Source organism: Mobula hypostoma, chromosome 5, assembly GCF_963921235.1.
Source record: "Mobula hypostoma chromosome 5, sMobHyp1.1, whole genome shotgun sequence".
Taxonomy (NCBI): Eukaryota; Metazoa; Chordata; class Chondrichthyes; order Myliobatiformes; family Myliobatidae; genus Mobula; species Mobula hypostoma.
The window spans coordinates 21713538-21732859 of NC_086101.1; the positions used below are offsets into that span (position 1 = coordinate 21713538).

General features: G+C 45.9%; 1 pseudogene; it reads left to right on the forward strand.

The window, feature by feature from the left end:
* Nucleotides 1-6054: 6054 nt before the first annotated feature.
* On the forward strand, nt 6055-19069 carry LOC134346146 (zinc-binding protein A33-like; annotated as a pseudogene).
* Nucleotides 19070-19322: the final 253 nt, after the last annotated feature.

The following is a 19322-nucleotide window of genomic DNA, read 5'->3' on the forward strand; positions in this document are numbered from 1 at the left end:
AGTTAGAGATTTTACAAAAATATTTAAGTAATTTTCCTTACATATTGGAGGCTGACCTGTTAGATACTATTATGAGTATGAACCCTTCGATGAAGGGTTGTATTGGAAGAATTTATAATGTATTATTACAATAGGATAGGCGTCCTTTATTTAAGATTAAACAAGATTGGGAGAAGGAACTCAATTTGACTTTTATGACAGAGGATTGGACGCGGATTCCGAAGCTGGTTAACTCTTCTTCCATCTTTGCTAGTCATTCACTGATTCAATTTAAAATTGTACATCGTTACCATTTGACGAAGGAGAGACTGTCTAAAATATTTCCTATTGTTGATAGTTATTGTGATAGAAGTAAAACTGAGACAGCTACACTGACACACATGCTTTGGTCTTGTTCTATACTAGAACAGTTCTGGAAGTCAGTTTTTTCGACAATTTCTAAAGCACTTAAAATTAATTTACAAGCTAACGAATTAACTGTGCTTTTTGGAATAATTCCTCAAAATATCCGTGGTATCTCTGTGTCCGACCAACATGTTATTGCATTTATCAAAGTTGCTGGTGAACGCAGCAGGCCAGGCAGCATCTATAGGAAGAAGAGCAGTCGACGTTTCAGGCCGAGACCCTTCGTCAGGACTAACCGAAGGAAGAGTGAGTAACACCTCCCTCCCCTTTCTAGATCTTTCTGTCTCTGTCTCTGGAGACAGCTTATCCACTGATATCTACTATAAGCCTACTGACTCTCACAGCTATCTGGACTATTCCTCTTCTCACCCTGCCTCTTGCAAAAACGCCATCCCCTTCTCGCAATTCCTCCGTCTCCGCCGCATCTGCTCTCAGGATGAGGCTTTTCATTCTAGGACGAGGGAGATGTCTTCATTTTTTAAAGAAAGGGGCTTCCCTTCCTCCACTATCAACTCTGCTCTTAAACGCATCTCCCCCATTTCACGTACATCTGCTCTCACTCCATCCTCCCACCACCCCACTAGGAATAGGGTTCCCCTGGTCCTCACCTACCACCCCACCAGCCTCCGGGTCCAACATATTATTCTCCGTAACTTCCGCCACCTCCAACGGGATCCCACCACTAAGCATATCTTTCCCTCCCCGCCTCTCTCTGCATTCCGCAGGGATCGCTCCCTACACAACTCCCTTGTCCATTCGTCCCCCCCATCCCTCCCCACTGATCTCCCTCCTGGCACTTATCCGTGTAAGCGGAACAAGTGCTACACATGCCCTTACACTTCCTCCCTTACCACCATTCAGGGCCCCAAACAGTCCTTCCAGGTGAGGCATCACTTCACCTGTGAGTCGACTGGGGTGATATACTGCGTCCGGTGCTCCCGATGTGGCCTTTTATATATTGGTGAGACCCGACGCAGACTGGGAGACCGCTTTGCTGAACATCTACGCTCTGTCCGCCAGAGAAAGCAGGATCTCCCAGTGGCCACACATTTTAATTCCGCATCCCATTCCCATTCTGACATGTCTATCCACGGCCTCCTCTACTGTAAAGATGAAGCCACACTCAGGTTGGAGGAACAACACCTTATATTCCGTCTGGGTAGCCTCCAACCTGATGGCATGAACATTGACTTCTCTAACTTCCGCTAGGCCCCACCTCCCCCTCGTACCCCATCTGTTACTCTTTTTAATGCACACATTCTTTCTCTCACTCTCCTTTTTCTCCCTCTGTCCCTCTGAATATACCTCTTGCCCATCCTCTGGGTCACCCCCCCCCGTCTTTCTTCCCGGACCTCCTGTCCCATGATCCTCTCGTATCCCCTTCTGCCTATCACCTGTCCAGCTCTTGGCTCCATCCCTCCCCCTCCTGTCTTCTCCTATCATTTTGCATCTCCCCCTCCCCCTCCAGCTTTCAAATCCCTTACTCACTCTTCCTTCGGTTAGTCCTGACGAAGGGTCTCGGCCTGAAACGTCGACTGCGCTTCTTCCTATAGATGCTGCCTGGCCTGCTGCGTTCACCAGCAACTTTGATGTATGTTGCTTGAATTTCCAGCATCTGCAGAATTCCTGTTGTTTATGTTATTGCATTTGTTACATTGATAGCCAGGAGGGCCATTTTGTTGAAGTGGAAGGATACATCAGCTCCCATTTTGTCACAATGTTCTCTCAAGTGATACTATGTCTTCGTTTGGAGAAAATTAGAAGTCGAACCTTTGAACCTCTATTTGATTTGAGAAAAGATGGGGTTCATTTGCTCGCTATTATCATTTGAGTTAATTGATAGATTCCCTCCACGATCTAATTGTAAATTTTTTGGGTTTTTTTGCTGGCGGTTTGATGTTTATTTTTAGAAGTTTTTTGGTATGACGCATGGTTCCGGGGTTGTGCACCTAATGGGGGTTTTCCCCCACTTTTTCTGCTAGGTAGGGTTTTTTTATTATCACCAAAAATTTTTCAATCTTTAAAATAATGCTTTTTTTCCCCCTTGAGACATTGTAAGTGCTGTTTACTTTGATGTACTCATGTTATTTTTGAATAATATAATAACAATAAAAAGATTTGAAGAGAAGAGTGTGAATGCAAATCATATCATTCATAGACATCAGTTCAGAAAGCATTGGCAGTAAATGTAACAAATGGAAGGTCATCGCATGGTTGAATCTTGTAAATATTTTATTACGAATAAAGTTTATTTTGTTAAAATATGATTCTACTAAAATTTAAAGAAAAAATATACTGCTGTCAGTTCTTCTCTCAGTCTTCTGAATTTCAGCATGGTCTAAGGAACTCCTTGCTCTCATCGAGCAGAATGTACGAAAGTCTGAAAGCATATACTGTACCACCAGGCTTAAGGCCAGCTTCTGTGCCACAGTTATAAGATTATTAACGGGCTCGCAGGTGTGATAAATTCAAGACAGTTTAATTTTGTTTCCAGTACACAGATGTAAAAGGGAACAAAATAATTGTTACTCTGGGTTTGATGTATCACTGAAAATAATAAGGTAAAGAAAGGTCAGGTTCCTCCCTACGTCCTGTTTGGCGCATCGGGTGGCGACCTTGCCATTTTTTCATCGTTTGGTTGTGTTACGAGATCGAATACCAGCTCGACGCTCAACCTGGCACCGATAGAAAGTGTGAAAGGTGCCGGCCGGATTGGAGCCCAGGACCTCTCGTTCCGAAGTCCTTTTGCGGATACCGATACACCACAGACACCTCCAATAAGACAAAGAATTTTTTCAAAAAAATAATAAATATAAATACTGAAGATCGCTCACACACACAGATTGAAAGTGACGCTCGGCACAGGAGTATCTTCACATGAGGTGACCGACAGGAAATGATGAAGTAGTGGTGTTGGGGTGGGGGAAGGTGTAGTGTGGGTAAACGGATGGAGGTATTGATCAGCCTTACTGCTTGCAGAAAGTAACTGTTTTTGAGCCTGGTGCTCCTGGTGTAGATGCTATGCAGCCCCCTCCCTCATGGGAGTGAGACAAAGAGTTCATGAGCAGTTTGGGTAGGATCCTTCATGATACTTCCAGCCCCTTTAATTATTTAAGTCCTTGATGGCGAGTAGGCTGTTGTCGATGGGTAGTTTTGACAAACCTAAAAAGGAAATTAGGAGAGCCGGAAGGGGCCATGAGAAGGCCTTGGTGGGTAGGATTAAGGAAAACCCCAAGGCATTCTACAAGCATGTGAAGAGCAGGAGGATAAGATGTGAAAGAATAGGACCTATCAAGTGTGACAGTGGGAAAGTGTGTATGGAACCAGAGGAGATAGCAGAGATTCTTAATGAATGCTTTACTTCAGTATTCACTATGGAAAAGGATCTTGGTGATAATAGTGATGACTTGCAGCAGATTGAAAAGCTTGAGCATGTAGATATTAAGAAAGAGGATGTGCTGGAGCTTTTGGAAAGCATCAAGTTGGATAAGACGCCGGGCCTGGATGAGATGTACCCCAGGCTACTGTGGGAAGTGAGGGAGGAGATGGCTGAGCCTCTGACAATGATCTTTGCATCATCAATAGGGACGGCAGAGGTTCCGGAGGATTGGAGGGTTGCAAATGTTGTTCCTTTATTCAAGAAAGGGAGTAGAGATAGACCAGGAAATTATAGACCAGTGAGTCTTACTTCAGTGGTTGGTAAATTGATGGAGAAGATCCTGAGAGGCAGGTTTTATGAACATTTGGAGAGGCATAATATGATTAGGAATAGTCAGCATGGCTTTGTCAAGGGCAGGTCATGTCTTACGAGCCTGATTGAATTTTTTGAGGATGTGACTAAACACATTGATGGAGGAAGAGCAGCAGATGTAGTGTATATGGATTTCAGCAAGGCATTTGCTAAGGTGCCCCAAGCAAGGCTTATTGCAAAAGTAAGGAGGCATGGGATCCAAAGGGACATTGCTTTGTGGATCCGGAACTGGCTTGTCCAAAGAAGGCAAAGAGTGGTTGTAGACGGGTCATATTCTGCATGGAGGTCAGTCACCAGTGGTGTGCCTCAGGGATCTATTCTGGGACCCTTATTCTTCCTGATTTTTATAAATGACCTGGATGAGGAAGTGGAGGGATGCGTTACTAAGTTTGCTGATGACACAAAGGTTGGAGGTGTTGTAGATAGTGTGGAGGGCTGTCAGAGGTTACAGCGGGACATTGATAGGGTGCAAAACTGGGCTGAGAGATGGCAGATGGAGTTTAACCCAGATAAGTGTGAAGTGGTTCATTTTGGTAAGACAAATATGGCAGAATATAGTGTTAATGGTAATACTCTTGGCAGTGTGGAGGATCAGCGGGATCTTGGGGTCCGAGTCTATAGGACACTCAAAGCAGCTGAGCAGGCTGACTCTGTGGTTAAGAAGGCGTACGGTGTATTGGGCTTCATCAATCGGGAAATGAATTTAGGAGCCAAGAGGTAATGTTGCAGCTATATCGGACCCTGGTCAGACCCCACTTGGGGTACCATGCTCAGTTTTGGTCGCCTCACTGCAGGAAGGGTGTGGAAGCCATAGAAAGGGTGCAGAGGAGATTTACAAGGATGTTGCCTGGATTGGGGAGCATGCCTTATGAAAATAGGTTGAGTGAACTCGGCCTTTTCTCCTTGGAGCGACGGGGGATGAGAGGTGAGCTGATAGAGGTGTATAAGACGATGAGAGGCATTGATCGTGTGGATGGTCAGATTCTTTTTCCCAGGGCTGAAATGGTTGCCACAAGAGGACACGGGTTTAAAGTGCTGGGGAGTAGGTACAGAGGAGATGTCAGGGTTAAGTTTTTTTACTCAGAGTGGTGAGCGAATGGAATGGGCTGCCGGCAACGGTGGTGGAGGCGGATACGATAGGGTCTTTGAAGAGACTTTTGGATAGGTACATGGAGCTTAGAAAAACAGAGGGCTATAGGTAAGCCTAGTAATTTCTAGGGTAATGTTGGGCACAACTTTGTGGGCCGAAGATCCTGTACTGTGCTGTAGGTTTTCTATGTTTGTATGTTTTTAAACTGTTACAGAGTCTCCTGCCCACCGCAGTGGAGTGTCCATACCGTTCATACCAACATGTTTGAATGCTCTCTACTGAGCATCTGCAGAAAGACGCGAGTACAGCCCCTGAGTTCACGATCTACCTCGTTATGACATTGCACCTTATTGTTGACCTGCTCTGCACTTTCTCTGTAGCTGTTACACTTCATTCTGCATTCTGTTATTCTCTACCTCCACACGCGGTGAAATAGTCTGATCTGCGTGAAGAGTCTGCAAGACAGGCTCGGGACTTGTGGCAGAATAAACCAACAGCAATTCCACGTCACACATAAAAGTTGCTGGTGAACGCAGCAGGCCAGGCAGCATCTCTAGGAAGAGGTGCAGTCGACGTTTCAGGACGAAGGGTCTCGGCCTAAAACGTCGACTGCACCTCTTCCTAGAGATGCTGCCTGGCCTGTAGCAACTTTTATGTGTGTTGCTTGAATTTCCAGCATCTGCAGAATTCCTGTTGTTTGCAATTCCACATCAGCAGCCTCTCGCAGGTGACAAGGGGTCAAAACAGGAAGTGCTACACTTACTCAGAATTGAAACTGAAAGTTCCTAGTAGGGGAGAGAGGAGTAAGATGGCTTCTGCAAACCTGGTCCAGGAATTAACGTGTCCCATTTGTCTGGAGGTGTTCACCGATCCGGTCTCTCTGGAGTGCGGACATCACTTTTGCGCAGCGTGCATCTCTCAGGTTTGGGAGAGGGTCTCGGGGAATGTCTCCTGCCCTCAGTGCCGGCAGGTGTTCGCCCAGAGGAACACCAGGCCCGCTCACATCCTGAGCAACGTCGCGGAGAAGGTCAGGCAGCTGAGGGTGGGGGCGGCCGAGCGGTAGGAGGAGTTTGTCTGCCAGGTGCACGACGAGAAGCTGAAACTGTTCTGTCAGGAGGAGCAGGAGATGATCTGCCTGGTGTGTGGCCTGTCTGCACAGCACAAGATGCACAATGTCATCCTGATAAAGGAGGCAGCCCAGGGGCACAAGGTGCGAGATCGCCCGCCTGAACTCATCGCCATGCGGTCAGGGAGAGGGGCGGGTGGGTAAGTGCTGAAAGTACAGGGAGACGGAGAAGGGAAACTTTGAGAAGGTGGAGAGCGCAGAGAGAGGGCGATGAAGGTCGGGGAGGAAGGAAAACAATAGGGACAGAGCAGGGATACGGGATTGTCCCGTCTAGAGGTGAGAGAGTTGTTTGAGAACGAAGGAAAAGACGTTTTGAACGGGAGGAAAATCGGAGAATATGGCAAGGGAAAGGGAAGGAAGAAAAGGTCAAGGGTAAAGGAAGGAATGGGGAGAGGCGGAAAGAGGAGTGTAGATGAGGGATGTCTGACAGCTGAGAGGCTGCAAGGGAGGGGAGGTGGGTTCTCACCCAGACCATGCTCTCTGGCTGCTGCCGTTGGGAAGGAGGTACGAGAGGTACTAGTCACCAGGTCAGTCAGGCTCCTGAAACACTGTGGATAACTTCACTCACCTCAACACTGAACTGATTCCACATCCAATGGACTCATATAGGTTTTCATAAACTCTATTTATATCTTAATTTTCCAGTAAATGCTTCTAAGGAAAATAATCTTAAACAACATAAGATGTAGAAACATTTTGATAATAAATTTACTTTGAACTTTATCGGGCAGAATTGGGAGGTGTGGAGGGGAGAGGTTGAGGTGAGGCAGCAGTAGAAAGAAGACAAATAGAATCAGATTGGAGACGATCGAACAGGAGGGAGGTGTGGGAGAATGGGGAAATGCAGCGTGGTGGGGGAGGGGCAGAATGGGGTATGGACAATATTGAGGAAGGGAATGAGAGAGAGGGACTAGGAGATGAAGGGTGAAGGGGAGGTGACCATGACTGGTAGGAAGGTTTGAAAGAATGATTCTATTTCCCCCACGGGTTCAGGGATTACCCCCCAGTCCTCTGCCACCCCCCACCCCATTTCGGTCAGCAGATTCGGCAGGTTCATTTCTCAGATCTTCTGCATCTTCTGACTTTCAGGAAAAGTTGGAAGAGTCCCTGAAGCTTCTGCAAGAGCGAATGAATCAGAGTGTTCGGAGTAAGCAAGAGGGGAGACTGCTATCCGACAGCTGAAGGTAAGGAATCATTCGGTGATAGTGGATGATTCCCTGGGCTGTGTGTCCAGTTTCCTCCCACAGTCCAAAGACAAGACGTTTCAATTGTTAGTTTAATTGGTGATTGTAAATTGTCTGCTGATTAGGTTAGGGTTAATCAAGGCTTGCTGGGCGTCATGGCTCGAAGGACCTTTTCGTTGCTGTATTTCAATAAATAAATAAAGAGACTGACCGCGACAGGCCCCTTCCAGCTGTACGATGCTGTCCCACAGCAAAATGTAAGCAGCTGACTGTAAATAATAACTACAATGAAAGGAATGTGGGAACTGTTTTCATCATCTGACCTTATCATTTGACATGAGATGTTAGAGACTGGGTTCTATATGTTGTGAAATGTCCACTGTTACTTGATCCCTGCCTCCATCCAAACATACCTTACTGCTCACCCAACCCCTAGGTACACTTTGGAGATGTGAGGGACTATAGATGCTGGAATCTGAAGCATCTGGGTACCCAGTATTTTACATATAAACCACATAACCTCTTTATCAGATTCCAGCCTGTTTCTTGCTCCCAGATATTGAGCATTGTATGTAATGAGCACCTCCGGCCTGTGGGGGGAGACAGGGGGCACTGTGTGCTGAAGGTTACAAAGAGCAGCTGAATTTGTGAATTGTTGTCTTGATGCGAGTCATTAATCCCTGGTATTTTCGGTTTAATCTTCACAAATTGATTTTGACTGGCAAGGGCTTTCTGTGTTCTGTGATCATTTAAGTGGGTCAAGTTTGAGAACATTTCGTCTCAGTGTGTCACTTAGTTGAGCCACTGAAGTAATTTTGGAATTCCAATGTATTAACTCTGTATTCAAACTGTACATGGGACTCTGTCGTTCCTCCGGACCTGGGTTCAGTCTTTACCAACACTCACCATGACAGATTGGTATGGATACCAGCTGAATCCCTTGCTTATATCCTAGCCTGTAACTCACTCCTGGGTATCCATTATTCAATATAAAAAACACCATGAACCCATTGATTAGATCCCAGCCTGCAACATAGTCCAGGGATCCACTATTCTATATATAGACCACCCTGAACCTATTGATTAGATTCCAGTCTGTAACTCACCCCTGGATATCCCAGTCATGATAAAGAGACTCAACCTGAAACCTTGACTATTCTTTTGCCTCTATAGATGCTGACTGACCTGCCAAGTTCCTCCATCATTTTGAATGTGTCTAAGTCGTTGCCTTTTATTGTCTATATCCAACTCCTTATTAGTCCACCCCACGTGCATCACCTCACACTTCCAAAGATTAAATTCCATTGCCACCACTTTGCCTCATTTCCCAACAGATCAATGTCATCCTGTAGGCTATGACTGTTCTCCACTCTATCAACACAAGTATTTTCGTGTTAACTGGAAACTTACAAATCATATCTTGTACACTCCTATCCAAAATGATCTGCAGAACAAAACAGTAGGAGTCCCATCGGTGATATTTGTAAGGCATTACAGGTCAAAAATATCTAATCACTAAAACAACACAATCTGCTTCCTATTGCCAAGCCAAGTATATAGATACAATTTGCCACCTCACCCCAGATCCTACAGTGTAACCTTTCCAAACATCCTCCCATGTGGAATCTTGTCACTTTACTGAAGTCCCAAAGGACAACTTGAACCGTCCTCGTCACTGCATGTTGTTCTCTCTTCGATTCCAGAATGGGGATCAATCCCAGAGATCCAGTCAGATACTTGGGATTGGATTTTGGTCAATTATTCTGTCTATGATTGTTTACTCTGACCCCACTCCAATCAGTGCCCGTTTTTTACTTCAAAAAAAATAAAGTAACCCTGACCCGAGTATATATAACCACTCCAAGCAGCACCAAATGTGTTATTTAGAAAATAAATCATTCAAATGAATGAATTATGTTTGGCCAGTGACTCTCTGCTAACCTCACTCTGATCCAGGACCAGGTTGATGGATGGAGCTGTGAGATCAGGGCTGAATTTGAGAAGATGCACCAGTTCCTGCGTGAGAGGCAACAGCAGATGGAAGCAGAGCTGCAGAGCGAAGCGGACAAAATCCTAACACAACTGGAAACCAATTTAAAGAGAACAGTCAATGAAATCTCTTCCCTTGAAGCAGTGATACAAGATGTAAAAGTGAGATTGAAAATTGACGATCCCCATGGGCTCCTCAAGGTACAGGATGAGTCACTTTCTTGTCTGGGGGATCCAAACTGTCATAAATACCTGTGAGTGAATTTAATTATATGGGCAACTAGGGTTAAAACTGGTTTCCTAAATGCAGTCAGTTCAATAGAAACTGAGAAACGTTCAGAAACTAACCAGCGGTGGGTTCACACCCTGCCCTTGCCTTCCTGGCCCTGGGTTTGACCCCTGTGTGATTGCTGGAATGGAGATCATCCTCTGAGTGTGGAAATCCCAGAGCAATTGCTTGAATCATCACCAGGTGGCACCGTCAGCACCATGGGGGTGAGGATTGATTTAGCCCAGATAAATACCATGGGGGGGTGCGGTGGCATGGTAGCATAGCGATGACCGTGACGCAATTACCTCTCAGGGTGTTGGAGTTCAGAGTTGAGTTCCAGTGTCCTCTGTAAGAAAGAAAGTCTGTAATCCTTCTCATGCGCATGTGGGTTTCTTCTGACAGTCCAAAGACATACCCGTTAGTAAGCTAGTTTAGACTGGGTTAAGATTGTTGGCTTGCTCAGTGGGACGGCTCATCGGGCTGGGATGTCCTGTTCCACACTATATGTCTAAATAAATAAGTGTGGAAATGGGGCCAGGAATGGGCTGTCCTGAATCACAATGGTAACCTCATGCTTCCTGTGTCTGCACAGGCACAGTTGATGTCATTCCTCCAAACACTCCTTTCCCAAAACCAGTCCCACCTACCTCTCCCTTGTGTAACAACCAACTCTGTATTTGCCCCGGCTGCTTCTGATCATATCACCACCAATGCAGTCTCACATCATCCACCTTTCTCTCCCTTCCCTCATCTCCTTCCCCTCCCCATCCTCCCCTGTCCCTTTCTCTTCCCCCTCTCTGTGCTTTGCTCTTCCCTAACACACCCTCTGCCCCTTCTGTATCCCACTGCCCTGCCTTTCAACCTCCCGCATTTGTCCCCAGTTGTCCCATTCCAGGCCTGGTCCCAGTCCCTCCCCACTCTGCACTCCCACCCAACCACAGACCCTGTGCTAGTCCCCATTTCCCAGTGTGGTGCATCACTGCATCAGGACCACGAGAGAGAGAGAGAGCTGGAGAGATGCCTCACTGACAGAGACACTCCACCCTCCAGTGTTTTGTTTTGTTTTAATAATGGATGCCATCTTTTTGATACATTGCCTTTTAAAGAAGTCCTCAATACTGGGGAGGCAAGCTCCCAAGATAGAACTGACTAAGTTTTCAACCTTCTGCAGCCTTTTCTGATTGTAGAAAGTGGCCCCTCCTCACAACATAATTGAAACGTAAATCATACACAACTTTTATAAGGAAGAATATAATTAAAACAAAGTTCATTTTAGTTCAAGGGATCAAAGTGGTCACAGTGATGATAAACTGTAGTGATTCGGGTTTTGCTGATTTCAGCTGAATGGTTGAAGGGAAGTAGCTGTTCAAACAGTTTGGTTTTTGAGAAGAGAAGAAGGTATTGGAGGACATAGAGAGGTAACCTCAGAGAGAAGGGTTTTGCTGTGGAAAACAATCAAATTAGTTCCTAAGTCTTTCCTCTGGTTGAGTGTCTAGCCTTCATACTCCAACCCTTCCAGAGAGTTTCAAGTACAGTTTCACTCAATCCTATTCTCTCTCTTTCCCCTCAGGATATTCAAGCCCTTTTGAAGAGGTGAGTAAATTTTAGCTGAAGTTCTGACACCGGGTGCTGTTGTGTCTCTAACGCTCAGTTTCTTGACCGAGGTTCCGTGAAAGGTTGCTAGGGGTTCCACAAGAGATCATGTAAAAAAAACCTTTGTTTTTTGAACTAAGTACAACGTGTGATGCGAGCACTCACAGTGGTGGGCAGTGACTGAGCAGACCCGTTCACAATCTCGTTAGAGATCTCTCAGCCCAGTATGGGAATGCACTGCAGGGCCATTTTTATTTGCTTGAGTGCATTCTCAGTTTTTAATGTGAGATAGGGGAGGTAATTTGTAACAGGTGAGCGCTGTATTGCATGGAGGGGAAGACGGTAGTTTGATAATTGGTGAGCACTGTATTACACAGAGAGGAGGATGGTAGGCCAATAATTGGTGAGCACTGTATTACACAGAGGGGAGGATGGTATTCTGATAAGTGGTGAGCACTGTATTTCATGGAGGGTAGTACGGTAGGTTGATAATTAGTGAGTGTTGTATTGCACGGGGGGAGGATGGTAGTCTGTTGAGTGTAAAGTGCATTTTCCAAGCATTTAATAGACTCACCCAACTTGGGCTGTGACGTCAGCCTCTCCCTCCTGAATTACCTCCCGCAATTTCCCCTGCCGCTGTCATGGGTCCGCTCCGTGAAGTCCACATTCTGGTTCATTGTCCGGTCTATGGACTCAGGATTCCGGGTCTTCCAGCTGTCCCTTGTTTTGGTTAGGTTAATCATAGGCACCTGATTCCCATCTTGGGGCTTGGAATATAAGTGGTCTTGGGGTCGTGTGTGGGCTGCTGGTTTGCCTTGTCAAGATTCCCTGGGAGCAACCTGCCGGTGGAAGGCCAGAGCGGCCACTTGCCATTTTGTGGCCACGTTAGAGAACTATTGCTTCATGGAGCCTTGCTGTCAGTATTCGGAGCTGTCTTTGTGGTACGGATTCGGCCTTTTCCTAGGCCAGCTGAGTGGCCGTCAGCCACTTCGAGCTAGGTAGGGATCCAGCTGTTTCCGTAGCCAGCCTAAGTTGCTGGCCGTAACTGCGACCCGGAGCTACCTGATGCAGCGAGGAAACTGTCTGTCGTTCTTCGGTGTTTGTCTCTTCTTGTCCTCGCCTCCGTGGGGAAAGCCAGGCCTTACTGCCGTTACCCTGCGGGGGGACCTGTCCTGTCTTGCCTTTGCCTCTGTTGGGTAAGTCCGGCCATTCTGCTGTTACCCGATGGATAGACCTGTCCCACCTGGGTGTGGAGATAAAGATGAGTCCTGGCTCTGTGTTGATGTTCAGTTCCCAGTCTGTCTCCGAGCTCCAGCCTTTGAGTTAGCAGCCTCGAGACCCAAGACCCCAGCCTGTCTCCAAGTTTGAGAGCCTAGACCCCAGTCTCAAGCCTCAAGCCTCTGGACCCCAGCCACATCCTATCCTGTAGTCTTGTCATGTCCTTGCCTGGTTCTGGGGCCTGAGCCTGAGGCAAGACCCAGGTTCTGGGTCCCTGTACAGTTTCTGGCTTGGAGCCCAAGCCCAGGCTCCTAGTGCATAGTTTCCTGTCCGGGTTCCCTGTCTTCTCCATGTCCTAGCCCAAGACTGTGTTCTTGTCCCTGCTCCTTGTCTGTATTCTGTCACGTCCCTACTCAAGTCAAGTCCTGTTCCCTGGTACTTCAGTGTCTATGTCTTGCATTTGGGTCTGTTTCCAACGCCCCCATTGTGACAGACGCGTCACCGATCGACTGACAGGAGCAAACAAAGTACCAGTGTATAGAAAAGTGGACGGAAATGTTTCATTCTAAAGACGGCCCAGTGTGGTGATTTTTGAAGAGGAGGTATGAGATGGAAGAGGAGGACTCTAGGCCTAGGCCTATGGACAATTCTGATAAGGTTAATGATGAAGAATTTCAATCTTCTGAGTCATTTCACTGCACTAGTGCAACAACGGACACAAAAAAGGTCCTTCTTTACATTAAAACTACTTACCAATGGGTTTTCACGGACTGGTGATCCAAGTTGTCTTATTCCATTGTGCCTAGTCTGGGCAAACAACTTACAAATGTAGGAATGGCTCCAGCAATATTGAAAAGACACTTAACGACAAATCACAACTGTATGAAACATAAAACTGCTGATTATCTTAAATGATTATTGGAATCAGAGCTTCCAGCTTTTGAATATAAAGTCACAGTCAGTAAAATAATACAGGAAGCAACTTATTTAGTAGCTTTAAGACCAGTGCACTCAAGAATGTTTGAAAAACTGTATGAAAACCTCAACAAAGAGCAAACCAGTCTCCTGTTACATGTGCAAATCCAGTGGCTTCACAGAGGAAGTTCTCAACAGTGTGTTCAAGCTGAAAGCTGAATTGCAGGAGAACTCTTAAGAAAATAATAAGCCAGATTTTCCTCAGTGCTTTGAAGATGAAGAATAGCTGTAGAAACTCATCTACTTGACAGAAATTTTTCAACATATAAACCAGTTAAACAAGTCTCTGCAAGGCACTGGAGGAAATGTTTTGACTTCAAGTGACCAGAATCTCAGATTTAAAAAGAAATTGAATCTTTGGAAAAATCATGTTGCAAAAGGAAACCTTAATGTTTCTACTGCTACTTGGGCTTGAGTGTAGGGAAGGATATCAGAAAGTCTCGAGTCTTATTGAAAACCCCCTGGAATAACTGCAGAACAAAATTGAACAGTATTTTTCCTCCCTTTTGATAAAAATGCATGCCTCGGTGAGGGACCGTTTCTCTGAATCTTCTGCTCAGCCTGAGAACTTGACTTTGAGAGAAGAGAAGAACTTTGTGAGATGCAGTCTGATCGTGCACTCGATGAGATTTACTGACCTGCCCTGGGACAAGTTCTGGATTTTTGTGAAAGCACGGTTTCATGCCATTCATTGGAAAGCAATGAACATTTTGTTGCAGTATTCAACTTCTTACATGTGTCAGCAAGCTTTTTCTTATTTAACAAGCATCACGAGTAAGGATAGAGTTTGTCTCATTTTAGTTGAAGGTGTAATCCATGTGTGCTGATCTCAAGTTCGACCCAGAACTGAGACATTGATTATGTTTGCCTTATCAGTTGTTTAAAATTTATGCAAGAGAAAGAAAGAGTAATTTCAAGAAAGGTAAGCTAAGCTTAACTATCTGTTTTTTTCCCACGAGTGCAGGTGTACGCAGCCCTGAGACACCAAGCAAGGTCATTTGATTTCAAGCAATTCCTTTATTTATCATTACAAAATGGCTCTCTAGTGTGTCCTGCTCCGTCCCCTCTCCCTTCCCCTTGTCCCAACCAGGATTCCCCTCTCCCTGCCCGCTTCCCACTCTCAGTCCACAATAGAAACCCATATCAGAATCGGGTTTATCATCACTCAGATATGCCCTGAAATTTGCTTTTTCTTTTGCGGCAGCAGTACAGTGCAATACATAAAATTACTACAGTACTGTGCAAATGTCTTAGGGACTCTAGCTGTATAAATGTGCCTTAAAGTTTTGCACAGTATTGTATTACAATGGAAAACAGCAAAAGAGTGCAGAATGACGTGTTACAGTTACAGAGAGAGTGCAGTGCAGACAGACAATAAGCTGCAAGGCCATTACGTGGTAGATGGATGGAGAGGTCTTCAGTCCATTATATCATACAAGGGGGCTGTTCAATAGTCTTACAACAGCAGGGTAGAATCTCTCCCTAAGCCTGGTGATTTGATGATTTTGTACCTTCTATCTGATGGGGGTGGGGAGAAGAAAGAGTGTTCAGGGTGGGTGGGGGTTTTGATGATGTTGGCTGCTTTACTGAGACAATGAGAAGTGTGGCCAGAGTCTTTGATAATGGGTGTCACTAATTCCTGACCCTGACTTTGTAGGTTTGAGCTGCCGGTTTCCAGTCCTGGAGTGGTGTCTGTCGATCTTCCTGAGGATGTGGCTGAAGGAAGGTTGAGATCTCTCAAAGTGTGGAAGGAAATGAGAGCCGTGGTTTCACCAGGTACCTTTCTCTTTCTCTGTAATTCCCCTTCTCCCCACTGCCCCGCCTTCTCCCCTGTAATTCCAGAAACTCCAGATGCCAGCCTTGACATTTATTAGTTACCATTCCTTATGACTTCAGGAGGAGCCCCCCAATACTCCCCCCACTCACTATACTCAACAGTATTGTCTGCTGTGGAGACCTTCAGGCTTCTGGGTGTCACAGTCTCCCAGGACCTGAAGTGGACACCCAACATGGACACTCTTAAAAAAAAGGCTCAGTAGAGGTTGTATATCCTAGGTCAACTCAGGAAGTACAACCTGCCTCAGGAGCTGCTGATTCAATTCTATTCAGGAATTCAGTCTGTTCTCTGTTCGTCCAGCACTGTCTTGTTTGGATCAGCTACCAAACAAGACAAGAATAGACTCCAAAAAACCGTCAGGGCTGCGGAAAGGATTATTGGTGTGAAGCTGCCCTCGATCCGGGACTTATGTGCATCTAGAGTCAGGAAGCGAGCAAGCAGCATCATTGTAGACCCATCACACCCTGGACATCACCTGTTCCAACTCCTTCCTTCTGGTAGGTGCTTTAGATCACTGTATGCCAGGACAAATAGGTACAAGAACAGTTTCTTTCTGTATGCCATCAGTCTTATGAACACTTGAATTTTAGTCTATTTTAAACCAAGTCCACCTGTACATACACGGGTATACCTCATTGTATATAGTTCATGACTATTTCCATGATTGTTTTGTTTGTTTTTTAATTCTCTACAGCGAGAGCTCAGGGAAACGGGCATCAAATTCCCTATATGCGTGCACATATTTGGCGATATTAAAGGATTCCGATTCTGATTATCAGCCATGTGTTTATTGTGTGCAACATTTCTGCTTCTGACACACACAACCTGACATATGCACTGTCTTGTAATGCATCCAGAACCTCCCCAACACCCTTCCCTACCTCATCCCTAGTTGAGGCAGCTTCAATTCCCTCCATCACTGATTGATGGATTGGAACACTCAGCTTAGGGATATCTCACCTTTGGCAATACATATTGCTCAAAGTTTTGCCTCCAAAGAGGCAGCTTACAGGTGAACCCATTGCATCTCCCAGTCAGTGTTTCCTAGGATAATCCCCAGGTTGTCCCTTGTTGTGCAGCCCCGTGGAAGCCTTCAGGACATTTGAAGCCCAACTCAGCTGATCCATCACATTTATCAGCCAACACTGGAGCATGCAAACATCGTCACTGATCCAAACACACAATCATGGATGATCATCAGTCTCAATACCTTGGTCCTGCTCTCTCCTAATAGACCATAAGACATAGGAGCAGAATAAGGCCACTCGGCCCATCAGGTCTGTTCCACCATCCCTCATCTCTCAGATTACCCCCGATACATTTCATATCTAGAGATTGATCCACCTCCATCCTTCATAAATTCTGTGACTTAAACAGAATTGGCTTCTGCGAGAAGAGAATTCCTGAGGTTCAACTCACTCCGAGGGAAGAAATTTCTCCTCCTTTCAAATCCGAACGCTTTGCCCCTTATTCTGACACTGACCTGTAGTTTCAAGTAGTGATACCCTTGATATCTGGTGCTGAATTTGCCACAAATCAACTTGTAAGTTCAGATCGTTGTTACAACCTAAATCATCGATTCACAGTTTTTCCACACTCTTTTCACAGTTTCAACCTGATCTGATGATTCCAGAATTCTCTGTTCTTATTTCAAATTTCCAGCATCTGCATTTTTCGATTTTTTTATTTGAGCACAGATTTTGTCACCCAGTCCTGGTTATTCACAGAGTCGTAGAGTTCTACTGTATAGAAGCAAGCCTTCAGCCCACTCTGGCCATCTACTGTACACTAATCCCACGTGTCCATATTCGGCTCATATCCCTCTGTGCCTGGCCTTTTCACATGTCTGTCTAAATGTCTCTTAAACCTGGCAATTGTATCTGATCCCACCACTTCCTCTGGGAGAATGTTCTAGATAGCAAACATTCTCTGTGTAAAGCCCTTACCCAACAGATCACCTTTAAATCTCCCTCCTCTCCCCTTAAACCTCCACCCTCTTGTTTTTGATCGCTCTACCATGGGAAACGCTGCCTGTACTGATACATTTCTGTTTTGGTTCACATCTCCAGCATCTGCAGTTTAAATAATAAAATTCCACTCGGCCCTGGCCCCTCACGGGCTGCTGTGTCACTGGGAATGGAGCTGTCATGGCTTGTCCTGTTTAGCTTTTAAACAGAGAACTACAGCCACATAAAACATCATAGAATACAGTCAGCTGGGCAGAGGAAGGGGATTGAACTACCCTGTAACAAATAACTCACTGTGACATTGTACGGTGTTTAATAGGACGGAGGGAGCAGTGGGGATTGAAATCTCCTCCAGGGTCTCCACACTTCCTGGGCTGAGGGAGGAGACGATGGTCATCACTGTCAGCTCAGATCCTGGCAGTTCCAAGAAACACAGTCAAGATGCTGGAGGAACTCAACAGGCCAGGCAGCATCTATGGAAAAAAAAGTACGGTTGACATTTCGGGCTGAGACCCTTCGGCAGGACTGGAGAAAAAAATAGATGAGGAGTATATTTAAAAGGTGGGGGAGGGAAGAGAGAAACACAAGGTGATAGGTGAAACCGAGAGAGGGAGGGATGAATTAAATAGCTGGGAAGTTGATTGGTGAAAGAGATACCGGGCTGGGGAAGGATGAACGATGAGAGAGGACAGAAGGCCATGGAAGAAACAATAGTGGGAAGAGCACCGGGGTGGGGGGGGGTGATGGGCAGGCAAGGAGATAAGTTGAGAAGGGGAAAAGGGGATGAGGAATGGTGAAGGAGAGGGTTGGGGTGCATTACTGGAAGTTTGAGAAATCAATGTTCATGCCATCAGGTTGGAGACTACCCAGACTGAATATAAGGTGTTGTTCCTCCAGCCAGAGTGTGGTCTCATTGAGACAGTCGAGGGAGAACCACTGGGTGATCCCACTTTGTCTGGCCAATGGAGCCTAAGCGCTCAGTGTAATGGTCTCCCAATCTATGTCGGGTCTCACCGATATACAGGAGACCACATGGGGAGCACTGGACACGGTGTATAAACCCAACAGACTCACAGGTGAAGTGTCATCTCAGCTGGAAGGTTCCATCTGGTTTTCTCACTGTAACTGTTTTGTTTCAGTGCCAGAGCAGCTAACACTGGACCTGGATACAGCTCACAATGATCTCGTCCTCTCTCAGGATCTGATGAGTGTGCAGTACGTGACCACCAAACAAAATCATCAGGATCACCCGAGAAGATTTGTAGAAGATTTGTGTGTTCTGAGTTCACAGAGTTTCATGTCTGGGAGGCACTACTGGGAGGTGTATGTTGGATATAAGATTAGCTGGATTGTGGGCGTCTGCAGAGAGTCTGTAAAGCGGGATGGTGACATCTCCTACACACCGGAACGGGGACACTGGGTTATTGATGTCTCTTCTAATTCATTGGAGATACCAAATGTCATCTCCCATCTGGAAATAAAACCCCGAAAACTGGGGGTTTACCTGGATTACGAGCGGGGCCAAGTGTCATTTTACAATGCTGACAATATGTGTCACCTCCACACATACACAGGCAGTTTCACTGAGAAACTTTGTCTCATCTTAAATCCATGTACTGACAAGCCAGACAACTCTGAACCACTCACACTGCTCATCACTTAACACAGTGGGACACGTTCTCCGAGGTCTCAGACTTCTCTGGACCCACTGAGCAGATCTCACTGCACCGATTCTCTGAAATACAACCAGAAAAGTCAGAGCACTCAGCAACGGTGGAAACATAGTTAATACTTCAGGTCCAGACCAGCACGTGAGAACTGATTCTCTGCCTTTGCTACTGACAGGTGAGGCTGTTCATATTGATGTCTAATCTGTAAATTAGTCTCGGTGTCTCCTTCCCAGCTCTCTCACACTC